Below are 13,517 nucleotides of genomic sequence, written 5' to 3'. Positions count from 1 at the left end.
GATGTAATGTAAAATAAAAAAAAAATTACACAGTTTAAATAAAAATCAGCAAACACTGGAACCAAATAAATATGAAACTTCCACTATCACCTTAGATAAATGGCAAAAGTCAACAGGCTTTGAGCAGCTGTGTTCAGTTTTAGTTGTATTGTCTGTTCTCTAACTGAACTAAATGATTTTTATTACTAAAAAAATGTAAATGACAAGTTCTTCTTCAGGTGACTGACAGATGAAGCAGCACATACCACCATCTACCGCGTATTGTTTAATGAATATTGAGTGACCTAAGCCATGTAGCACAGAATTTATGCTTTTGCTTCTCTTTAAAATAAAACACATGAGGAAACAATCCCTCACAAAAAAATGAATGCCATGATCATATGAATTTAAAGAAGTCCACTTCCAAAACAAAGATTCACATACAATGTACTCACCCCCTTGTCATCCAAGATGTTCATGTCTTTCTTTCTTCAGTCGTAAAGAAATTATGTTTTTTGAGGAAAACATTTCAGAATTTTTCTCCATATAATGGATTGATATGGTGCCTAGATTTGTAACTTTCAAAATGCAGTTTAAATGCAGCTTCAAACGATCCCAAATGCGGTTGTAAACGATCCTAGCCGAGGAAGAAGGGTCTTATCCAGCAAAATGATCGGTTATTTTCATAAAAAAAATAAAAAATAAAAAAATACAATTTAAATACTTTTTATTCTCAAACGCTCGTCTTGTCTTACTCTCCCTGAACTCTGTGTATTCTGGCTCAAGACAGTTAGGGTATGTTGAAAAACGACAAACGTATTTTCACCCTCAACTTCAAAAATCATTTTAAAATCATCCTACATCGCTGCAGAAGTACCGACCCAGTCTTTGCAAAGTGAACATGCAAAGAAGATCAAACACCCTCAACAAAAAAGGTAAAACAGCGATTTTGAAGTTGAGGGAGAACATGAGATGAGGGTTTTTCGACATACCCTAACTGTCACAAACTGGGAAAAAACAGTCCAGGCAGAGTAAGACAAGACGAGCGCTTGGCATTAAAAAGTATATAAATTGTATTATTTTTGTTAAAATAACCCATCGTTACACTAGATAAGACAGGGCACCAAAGCAGTCCTTCATATGGAAAAAAAAAATGCAGAAATGTTTCCCTCAAAAAACAATTTCTTTACGACTGAAGAAAGAAAGACATGAACATCTTGGATGACAAGGGGGTGAGTACATTATATATGAATCTGTTTTGATCAATTTTGATCATGCTGATCATTTAAAGGCCTGTGTATCAAATATGATACACTAGGCATTATAAGGTTAACAAAAAAAGCAAGCTCTTTGTCAGAAACACTACAGTACAGAAGAGCAGCAGCAGACGACCCATCAGGCCCTTCTCCACACCGTCACAGAGGTAACACACTCCCAAATGAGAAGAGGATACGGCTAAATCGATCGCGAGCCACTGAAACGAGTTCTCTCGCAGGGGAAACCTTGATGAAGAGTCTTGTTATCCAGTCAAAGTGCTGACTCCATGCTTTCCCAGCACAGACTCCATCAGACGTGTCCTCTCTCCCAGGGTGTCTCCTCTCACCGCATAAATCAAAGCGGCTCTTTAAAAAAGCTGCAGATCGTTCCTGTGCAAACACGGCGGGTCCTGCAGCTTGCCACCGCATCACAGTCCTGTTTGTTCATTAAATATTAACCCCGGCCGTTTGGTGCCCGTTCCCCCTTGAAATAGATTTTCATTTTCCGGAGCGTTCGTTTGGCCCCGCTCGGATCCGAGTCCACTGTGAAGGGCATCGCTGATCTAATCAGATCTCAGCGTGTCGCCTGCGGGGAGAAAACTCTGTCCCTCTGCTGTTCAATCTCTTTCTCTCCAGTTCCCGACAAGGTCACTCGGCCGATTCGGGCTCTTTGTCAGCAGAGTTTTCCAGGTTGGCCGGCTGAGTGACTCATGAGAAAATGCTCGATGTTACACACACACTTCAGTTACTAATACTCACTGCTGTCAGATTTAGATCCATATGTTGATTACTGACAGTCTAGAGCTGCCAAGTACAACTACGTACAGTATCAGCTCAGTGTAAAAACTTAAAAGAATCTGTCACTGATTGCAGATAAATTCACTTTTGTTTGTTTTGCACCCCAAAAACAACTAGATTCATTGAATGTGAAACAGAAATCTAGAAATTCAGATAAATAACTAATTTCATGTTTAACATTAAGCGATATTTCCTCCCCCAAAAAAGTTTGTCAATGTTTTTGTCAATTTTTGCATTGCAAGTAGAAGTTAATAATTCAGAATGATTTAGATTTTTTGCAAATTAAATTTAAGCATTACATTTTATAAAAAAAAAAGAAAGGAATTGACGGAATTTTTTTATTAATGACGGAAATATCTGAAGGCCGTACGGACAATGTTAAAGTCTAGCGCAACCTTTGTATGTATTGTATTTCTAAAGTTACACAAGATTTGTATTTCAAATAAATGCTGTTCTTTTGAACTTTCACTGAACTAAGCATAACAAAAAAAAAAGTTCATAAAAAAAATTAAAAATAAAAAAATACAATTTAAATACTTTTTATTCTCAAACGCTCGTCTTGTCTTACTCTCCCTGAACTCTGTGTATTCTGGCTCAAGACAGTTAGGGTATGTTGAAAAACGACAAACGTATTTTCACCCTCAACTTCAAAAATCTAGCGCAACCTTTGTATGTATTGTATTTCTAAAGTTACACAAGATTTGTATTTCAAATAAATGCTGTTCTTTTGAACTTTCACTGAACTAAGCATAACAAAAAAAAAAGTTTGTCAATTTTTGCATTGCAAGTGTAAGTTAATGATTCATATTTTTTGCAAATTCATTTTTTACATTTAAAAAAAAAAAACATTAAATTTATCAAAAGTGACATTTACAAAATATTAAACAGAAATTACTTAATGTTTTTCATTGTTCTGAAAGTCTTTTTTTTTTTTAAGGCAGGAAGCGTTAATTCAATCAAAAGTGACAGTAAAAACATTTCTAAAGTTACACAAGATTTCTATTTCAAATAAATGCTGTTCTTTTGAATTTTCTACTGAAATGTAACAGTTTTCACAAAATATTAAGCAGCAATAATAATAATAATAAATAAATGAATTATTTTTAATTTATTTTATTAATATTGAAAACAGATCCTTTAACTTGTAATAACATTTTACATCTTTTTTTACTTCATTTTTTCTTCATTTAAGAAAAAAAAAAACATTATTAAACATTAATCATTAACAAAAAAAAAAAATTAATTATTCCAAACTTTTGATTGGTGAAAAACATTTAAACAATTAGCAAAAGAGTGAAATAAACTTAATTTAAAAAAAAAAAACTAATAATTTCAACAATTTAAAAAAAAAAATAATAAAGAAAAAGTTTCCATCTTGAGTTCCTTTTTGGTTACCAAGGAGACAACAGTGCCACTGGAAAGCTTGAGAAAATATATTTGAAGAAAATGTAGAAAAATCAAGGTAATTATCACAAGAGAACAGTTGCATCATTTGCAATCAAGCTGTAATGTTGTCAAATTATGCAAAGGGTGTAAAAATATGTAACTGTAACAAAAGAGTTGAATCTTTTATTCCAGAAATGTTAATAAAAAAAATCATTTACACCATAGAATGGTATTAAATATCACAAATTATGTGTAATATATGCATACTGCATTAAGTATGTCTAGCAGTACTCCATTCTCATCAAGATCTTTCTTATAATAAGTTTACATAGAACAAAAAGGAAATGTATTCACGTATTCTGTACTTTCTGCTAAATTTACAATAAATGTAATGGATTTAAAAAACCAACAGAAAGATAAATTAGGTTTGCATGGCTTCAAATATGCTGCATCACACTGTAATGCAGTTATTGTTTCTTCTTTTTTCCACCGTCAGCGACCCTCAAAGTGTCTCATCATCAAGCTATAAAATCAAAGTCGGATCTGTGTTGGTATTTCAGACCAATTAATCTAATAAGCATCATCAGAATCAGCCGATTACAAGCTTCTGGACCAATTAAGGGTCACTGGTCCCTAATGCGTTCAGTTTTAATCTTTTAGAGAAGCAGCTCAGCATCAGGTCCTCACCGCTGCTTTTATCTCCACAAACAAAGTCTTTCCATTTGAAATTAGGAGGAAAAGCTACAGTGAACTTCAGCATATAAAACTTATTTGTACCGCTCATCGAACAACAAGGTTATGAGGCAAACACGGGCTTTGATCATGCTGTTTGATGTGTGCCGGTAGTTTCCATCACAGAGGAGCATGTGATACTATCATCCTGTCAGTCCTGACAGCACAGAGGCGTCTGATGGCTTCAACAGGGCCACACATCTGAACGCTTCACTAACGGCCTACTTCACGCTATTATCATCAAAGCTGATAAACCATCAGAGTTCTGAAAGCTGTCAGTATGTGTAAACAATCCTGATATCACTGCAATCTCAACCATTCTAAATAATAATAATAATAATAATAATAATATTGAATGTTGAATGCAATTTTTTCACAAAATTTTAAAGCCAGCATTTTATGTATAAATAATACACACAATTAATACTGTATGTTCCCACACTTTGTAGTGTCATAATTACAGCTTGGTTAACAATGACACAAAATAAGAATATTGTTTACAAGTGAAAAATTCCTTGATGTTTCTTTGATTTCATGTCTCATATTTCATTTCAAGGTCTTCATTGACACTGTTGTCTCCTTGAGAAAACAAATAAAGAAACTCGTCAGAGTGGAAATGATGCCAGATCAACTGTGATGAACTGTGAGAAAGTCATCATTAAAAAAAAAAAAAATTAATTGTCACATAATTTCCTACTTTGTTTAAATCCTAAATGGGAAAATTTACTGTTTGAAAAATAAAAGGAGAATAGAATAGAATAGAATAGAATAGAATAGAATAGAATAGAATAGAATATTTATGGGAAAAAAGAAATCTATATATAGATACAAAATATACTACATAAAAAATATAGAGAGATAAACAGAGATATATGTTTTTTTCATTCGCTCATATAATATATTAAATATTAAATAATAATATTAAATAATACATACATACATATAAACACATATATACATATACACACACACACACACACACATATATATATATATATATATATATACACATACATACATACATACATACACATATATAAATATATATATATATATACACATATAAAATTTCATATATATACATTTGGTCCCCACTATATATATATATATATATATATATATATATATATATATATATACACACACACACATGTATATATTTACATTATTAGAATTTATAAGTAATTCTAATATACTATATATTATATGACCAAATTAAAATACATCTATCTATATTTCTCTATTTTGTGTGTGTGTACAATACTTTTCCATAAATATTCTATTCCATTCTATTCTGTTCTATTCTATTCTATATTCATCTGTATGTATATATATATATATATATATATATATATATATATATATATATATACATATGGAACTGATACAATGTTGCAATTCAGTCATGTTATGAAAATGTTACTGTTTGAAAAATGAATGGAGAATAGAATAGAATAGAATAGAATAGAATAGAATAGAATAGAATAGAATAGAATAGAATAGAATATTTATGGAAAAAATATATATAGACAAAATATGTATAATAAAAAACATAGATAAATATAGTTTTTTATTTTGTTCATATAATTTTTTAATATATTAGAATTATTTATAAATTCTAAAAAAGATTAATTCTAAAAATCAACTATATACATATGTAGGTAAATTATACAATGTTGCATTTCAATGTTACAAAAAAGTTATGTTTGAAAAATGAATCGAAAATAATAGAATAGCATAGAATAGAATACAATATTTATGGAAAAAAGATGTATATTTATAAAAAAAAAATTACATATATATATATATATATATATATATATATATATATATATATATATATATATATATATATATATATATATATATATATATATATATATATATATATATATAATATATATGGTATATATTTTTTAAAATTCATTCATATAATATATTAGAAATTAGAAAGGAAAATGATACAGATGATACAGTGTTGCAATTCAGTCATGTTACGTCTGAAAAAAGGAATGGATAATAATATAAAATAGAATTTTGCACATAAATAACATTTATAAACATTTGCATTAATTTGTGTGTATTTATATATACATAATAATTACATATAGTTTTGAAATGTAGTAAAATTAAATTCTACCATCACAATCAGTCAGAATCTGAAAATGTAGTGGTTTCTACAGCCAGATCTGTAGGCGGAACACAGTCTGTTTTTACAGAGTGTATATTTAGAATAAGTACTTCTGTTACTTACATTTTAATGTGACTTTAAATATAATATAATATAATATAACACTTATGAGTGACCATCAAAGTTGCAATCTTAGAAGGCAGCTGTGTTTGTAGACGGTAAACAGCAGGGCAGCTCACTAGGCGGAACAGAATCTATATTTACTTGAGTATATTTTAATGTGGCTTTAAATGTACATATAAATGTTATCAGTTAAACTCCAGTTGAACTGCTACGCAACATAGGAACTATATTGACTTCAAAACATAATTTACATTTATATTTATTCATTTGGCAGAAGCTTTTATCTAAAGTGACTAATAAATGAGGAGAATACAAGAAAAACTGATTCATCCAAGATAGAAAACAATGTCTACTAGACCAAACTTGAGACCAAATGGAAAATAATAAATTTCTACAGCAGAACAGGAAGTGCAGAACAACAGACAGAAGAGAACTTTTTTAAGTGCAATTAAACAAGGTTACGAGTTAGTTAGATAATTAAGGTCTTCATTATTTACACTCCACTTCCCATTAGGGTTGAGGGTTTGTTTTGCGATAATGATCTTCTAACTGCACATGATCCCTTACTGAAAGCCACTGTTTCATTAAAAATAATTGTGTTTCAGAACATACAGTACTGAAAAGTACAGAAAGTCCTTTTTTGTACAAGCAACTTTAGTGGTGTAGGTCTCCTGTAAACATCAATATCAATTATTGACTGATTCTAACATCATAAAATCTGCTGACATGCTTCAGAAGAAAATGTGTGAAAGGTGCACAGCCCTTTTTTCTGCTCTATCCATGGTTCTCTGAACCTCATTTCAGTAAAATTACTTTTTCCAATTCAGGTGTGAAAACCTCATTTGGATGCCTAATTTTTGCTGAGTACTCATTCTGTTGCTGTGCGGGTCACTGGCTCTGAGATCTGCTGTATGTAGTGCGCTACATATACAGCTGGTAAAGACACACACGGATACGCAAACATCAACAAACCTCGTGTTTGAAACCGAGCTGAATGTTGTTTGAACATCTGAGTTGCTCGCTTAATGAAAAGGAGCTTTGACTGTGTTGCCGCTGTGAGACGCACAACATCTAACAGGGATTTGGTCCACTTATGGCTGCATTTTACCATTCCTCAGTGTTTTAATGGAATAGAACTAAACTGTAGGAATAGTTCAGACAAACATGAAAACTCCGTCATTATTTACTCACACTCATGCTGTTCCAAACCGGTTTGACTGACTTTCTTTTGTGGAACACAAAAGGGAAATTTTGCAGTATCACTAAAGCATACACTGTCCACACAGCTCAAAAATTGTTACATTTGTACATAAAATATAAATATTGGATGAAGAAATTAAGAAATTAAATAAAGTGAAAAAGTGTATTATACATATACATATTAAAAAGTGTATTATAAATTGATATATATATATATATATATATATATATATATATATATATATATATATATATAAAAAATTTTATTAAAAAATAATAATAAAAAATAATATATATATATATATATATATCACATATATAATATATAAAAAGTACATATACACACACACACACATATATATATATATATATATAATTTATATATTTAAACTATTTTAATTATATATATATATATATATATATATATTGTTTGTTTGTTTATTTCCTTTTAGTTCTTATATTATTATATATACAATATTTATATATTTATAAACATTTTAAAATGTTCAATATATACATATGATTTATATATTGAAACTATTTTAATTAATACTATTACTTACTAATACTAATCTTTAATTTTATTTATTTTGTTTACTTTTTATTTAAAAAAAGTAAATATATATATATATATAGATACTTATGAAAGATATATACATTCTTTAAAAAATACATATACTTTTTTATTTTACATTTATACACACAATTTTTCAATTATATATATATATATATATATATATATATAAATTGAATTTATATTTTATTATATTTATATTTATTATATAATTTTGTTATTGTATTTATTTTGTTTACATATTTTCAATTATTTTATATATAAATAATTTGTGTATATAAAACAAAAATATAAGTTAGAACAAACCTGAATATATAAACAAAGTCAAATCTAAAAATAAATAAATAGGCCTATAAATAATACTAAAATAACAGTGGCATGAAACATCCTGAAATGCCATATATGAGATGAATGCAAATGAGATTTGAGAACTACAGAGGACGGAATATATTCAGTAATGAATGAACAATGACTTCAGTTTCAATCACATGGCTTCAGTAGATTTGGGGGAAAAAAAACAGCACACAAGTCATATTGACTATTTTATGATGCTTTTATCGTACTTTTTGTCATTTTTTGAGCTTGAAAGAGATCATTCTCACTCACTTTTATTAAATGGAAAAGAGCAACTTAAAAGCTGTTTCAGAGTTTGTTTTTCCAAGTAAAATATCTAAAAATTCCTTAAACCAAGATGAATTTGCTTAAAAAGCAACACTTCTTAAGACATAAAGATTTGATTTAAACTTTTTTAAAGTCTAAACAAAAATACTTAAGTCTGTGTCAGTACAACAAATATATTCTATTCGAGATAAAATACATGAAAACAAGTCCTAACAGTGTCATTATGCAGTGCTGCTTCAAGCAAATTATCTTGTTTTAGCAATTTTTAGAAAATGAAACCGTAAAACAAGACAGCAACGCCTATTAAAAACACTTATCAGCACATAATAACCTCTAATGAAGTCTTTCAACAGAGCATTCCTCTATGAAACTAAACCAATGACTGACTAGCTAGTGAAAACCTGCACTTTTCAAAGCTGTTCCCTAATTAGTCTACGCCGACGTGTTTGATATCTCTCTTTGAAGCGCATGTGAAGACGGTAAACCACAAAACTGAAAAAAAACACAAGGGTTTGACAGCTAAAGACAGCGAAACACTGTTTAACCTTTCACTAGACAGATCAGCTAATTAACAGCATCCACAACACACACACACACACACTATTGGTCCACAGCCATATTGAACAAGCTCCGGTGTGAAAGAATCACAGTCTCTCGGCAGGCAGAGAGGGCTTGTGTGATGAAGCGCTCTGATTGGCCGTTGCTATAACAATAGGGGAGGAGAGACAGCCAAGTGGGGGTGGAGACCCAGCGTGATTATAAAATCCTTCAGAGAGACACATTTGCTTCCTGTATGTTTTTATTTTTTTATTTATTTTCTGTTATGTTTCCCCGCATCTCCTCCTGTCAGAAGGGTCTCTCATGAGCAGAAGTAGGAGGGAGCGCAGAGAGGGACGCGAGATAAACGCCTGTGCCTCTCTCTGCTGCATGCACGCATGCAATGCGTGCTGCAGACTAAATAAGACACCTCCAGTTTTGGATTATCTGTCTGGCGGTGCGCTGACTGCCTCCAGACCTGGAGGCCGCCCTCCTCCTCCTCTTTCTCCTCCCTTTCACACTGAAGGAAGAGTAGAGTAGAGACGGTCTACTGTTTGCCTCCTGCAGACTCCAACCACTCCTGTGAGTATGCAACCGTGTCTGTGTTGTGACATGAACTGTTCTGACTTTATGACATGCTTGACCGTGCCGTTATGTAGATAGAGAGCGAAGCTGAAGCTGTGTACATCTAGCACTGGAATAACGCCATAAACGCTCTTTCCATTCAGGTTTCGCTCATCTTTTCTAAACCCACACGCTGACGCGTGCTGACGCAATATATGCGGCTTCGGGGTCACGCGTGTTCAGCGGCGTGGGCACATGATTCACGGCTGCCTGTACGGCCGGGACTATAGATTTGCGGCGAGATGCTTTAAAGTGACACATTGCTATGTTTACATAACACGCCTGCTTATTGCAGCCTATCCGACCACTCGAACGCACAAACAGAGTCGGTCAATAACATTAGTGTGAAGCAGGATCAGTGTGAAGCCACAATAGGCGGCTGGCAGTGGCTCATTAGTGCAAAAGAAAAAAGAAAAGGTGCTATGAATCTATATTATATGCAGCACTCTTAAAAATAAAGCCGCTTAATAAAGGGCCGCTTTGGGCTGTATAGGGTTCTGATATGGCGTTTATGAGAGTAAAAAGTTGGTGATGAACATCTGCAGATGAGTTTTTGGTTTTGGATCTTTAAAGCAACAGCATGTGGTGGTTTCATACAGAACAAGAGAGTTAAAAGTCATTTTTGAAACTTTAAAACTTGTCAACAAGCATGAATTCACAAGCAACTTGTGCAACTTTTCAGATTTGAAGGTCTCATGTGATCACAAAGATGATCCAGTGAGGGCATGTGGGAAGACGTAAATCATGTTTATGTTTGCTTGAGGGAAAACTGCTTTCATGAAAATGTTAAAAAAAAAAAAAAAACTTTGGGACTAAATGTTGTTGCTTGTGAAACTTTAAGTAGCATTAAGCAGCAACTCTGTCCGAGGTGCTTCTTCTATGCTTTTGGAGAAGTTAAATTTGAAATAAACTCAAGTATGATGATTGTTAATGTATAAGAGTGTAGTTTTATAAAATGAATATGAATAGTGCCGGTTTTTGTAAAACAAAACATTGGTATGGTAACTTTTTTTAAAACTTAAGGTACACACAAGTACGTGTGTGTGGAAAACCAGTGGAAACAATACCAGAAATGGGTATTTTTATCAGTTACTCATGTTGACCAGTCAGTTTACTCATAATTTGCTCCACAAACTTTATTCCGCACATGGAAGATAACCTTCATTTAATAAACTGGGAGAATATGAGGACAAACCTGTGATGTGGAGAACACAACGGCATTATGTAAGTTTATGAGTTCCTTTATAGGATGTGAATATGACAGATGTTATCACCTTGGTCTAGACGGGCAGCATTTCCTCTCAAAGCTAAATTGTGTATTCAGAAGGAGCAATTGTGGTTTGTTGGTCTTCTAACTCAGTTAATTTCCTTCCTCGGCTGTGAAGCCTTACTTCGAGAAGGCGATTGAAGATAATTGCGCAATTGGGCCTAGGAGAACGGCACCAAATGAGAGGTTTTATTGCTCATTTGAGATAAACGGTGCCTCGCATATAGTGACAGCCGTGGTGACGCACAAAAATGTCCTAAGCAAAACATATCATATATCATGTGCCGGGCTCCGGTGATGGTAATAGCTCGGGTGTAAGTGAGCAAAGTATCAGGAAGTAACAAAAGCGCCTTCAAGAATTTCCCCGTTGTTTGTATCCGAGCTGGGATACAATTTCAGAGCCCTGTGATTATAAAGAAGTGTCTTTGCCTTTCTTCTCCGGCTTTGAAATGGAAATGACACAAAATTCCCTGTCTAGATAGAAATAACACATGGGGAGAATGAATATGCACCAACACCGCCCTGTATTGTGGACGACGATTCTTGTTAGTCAAAAGAGCTGCTGTGCTTTGATGGCGATAGGAAGATGAGAACGAGGTCGACCCAACATGGACAGGCCCGGGGCGGCGCGCAGCACTTGGTTCAACCTCTTCACCATCTGCCCTCTCGCCATCTCTCGCCTCACTGGCATCAGTGTTCACGGTCCTGTGAACTAATAACCTCTGTTCACACCGTGAGTGAGCGTTTCTCATTAACGTTCACACCACCGACGGGTTTATAGGCCAAAACCATGATGCTGGATGTTGGCGGAGATAAAGTGCAGATGTCAATCAACTTACGCAACTTGTGTCAAGAACTTTCACAAGTTTGCAACAGGGATGGAGGGAATGACCACATTCTTAATCACAGTATGAGTAACTATACATTACCGGTATCGGTAATCACAATGTAGATATTTTTGCATGGAAAAGAAATAAGTCCCTCAAGTTTAAAAAAAAAAAGTGTAATATTTAAAATATAAATTAAATCTTAAAATTATTTAAATGTTTTACAAATAAAACATACCTGATTGTCATGCATCACTTTAAACTTATTACACACACACACACACATATATATATATATAATAATTAATAATGTAAAAATATTAAATGTAATATATAATATATAAATAATATGCTAAAACTAATTAAATATTTAAAATTATTTAATGCCATGCAGCATTTTAATTTAAATTTTATGTTATATATATATATATATATATATAATAAAAAATATAAATGTAATAAATATTAAATGTTTATTAAATATTTTAATAGATAAATTTAATTTGTTACACCATTTTAATTTTAATATTGTTATATTATATTGTCATATAAATTATATTATATTGTTATACAACTTGTTATGTTATTATATATATATATATATATATATATATATATATAAAAAATATGAATGCAAAAATATTAAATGTAATATTTAATATATAAAACATTAAAATTATTTACATGTTTTACAAATGACACATTTTTGATTGTGCTGCACTATTTTAATCTTATTTTATTATGTACATAATAGAAATTAAAAATAATTAAAATTATTAACGTAAAAAAGTAAACACAATATTTAAAATATAAATTAAATGGAACAATTATTTAAAGGTTTTGCAAATGACACATTGTTGATTGTGATGCACTATTTGAATTTAAATCTTTTTTATTATTATTATTTTTTATTTTTATTTGGAACTTTAGAGAACTTCATATAAATTAAATACATGATGAACACTTATATATAGATTATATAAGATATATATATAGATTATATATTTAGATGTTTTCTAAATAACGAGTCCCAAAATGTATACTAATCAACTAATTATTATGAACTTGAGGAATGCAAACCAAAACTTAAAATTACTCATAACAAATAATGATTCATAACAAATTATGTCACATTATATTACAATTAAGTAAGAATATCAGTATTACACAAATATAAAATATATTGCTCTGATTTTAACTGAATGAGCCATTGTGAAGTACTGCAGCACAGACAGTGCTACACACACTTTATATTTTAAAGTGTATAAGTTGCAATTTTGCTCAGCGACTGAACATAAGCATCTAAACTCTAAATGGGACACGTCCTGCTGTATATTTTACAGTGACTCTTTGTCACTCTCACATGTAAATAAAGTAGAATTTCTTCCAGTCTGTATAACTACCAGGTGGTGTATATCTTCACACCACCCAGCCCTTGTTTGCCCTAATCAGCAAATTGCAT

General features: G+C 31.5%; 1 protein-coding gene across 3 annotated transcripts in view; it reads left to right on the top strand.

Moving 5' to 3' along the window:
• cdk18 (cyclin dependent kinase 18) overlaps window positions 1-13,517 on the top strand; it is a 128,600-nt gene that overhangs the window by 34,900 nt on the left and 80,183 nt on the right. The window contains exon 1 of one of the 3 annotated variants that reach the window (XM_051123308.1): window positions 9,580-9,919. The exons of the other annotated variants lie outside the window; for them this stretch is intronic. The gene's annotated coding sequence lies outside the window, so the exon portion shown is untranslated. Of the gene's footprint in view, window positions 1-9,579; window positions 9,920-13,517 lie in introns of those variants that run through there. 3 annotated transcript variants of the gene reach the window in all.

Source organism: Labeo rohita, chromosome 11 (assembly GCF_022985175.1).
Source record: "Labeo rohita strain BAU-BD-2019 chromosome 11, IGBB_LRoh.1.0, whole genome shotgun sequence".
In the NCBI taxonomy this organism is placed as follows: Eukaryota; Metazoa; Chordata; class Actinopteri; order Cypriniformes; family Cyprinidae; genus Labeo; species Labeo rohita.
The sequence above is the reverse complement of the archived record's forward strand: the minus strand, read 5'-3'. Positions and strand labels throughout refer to the sequence as shown.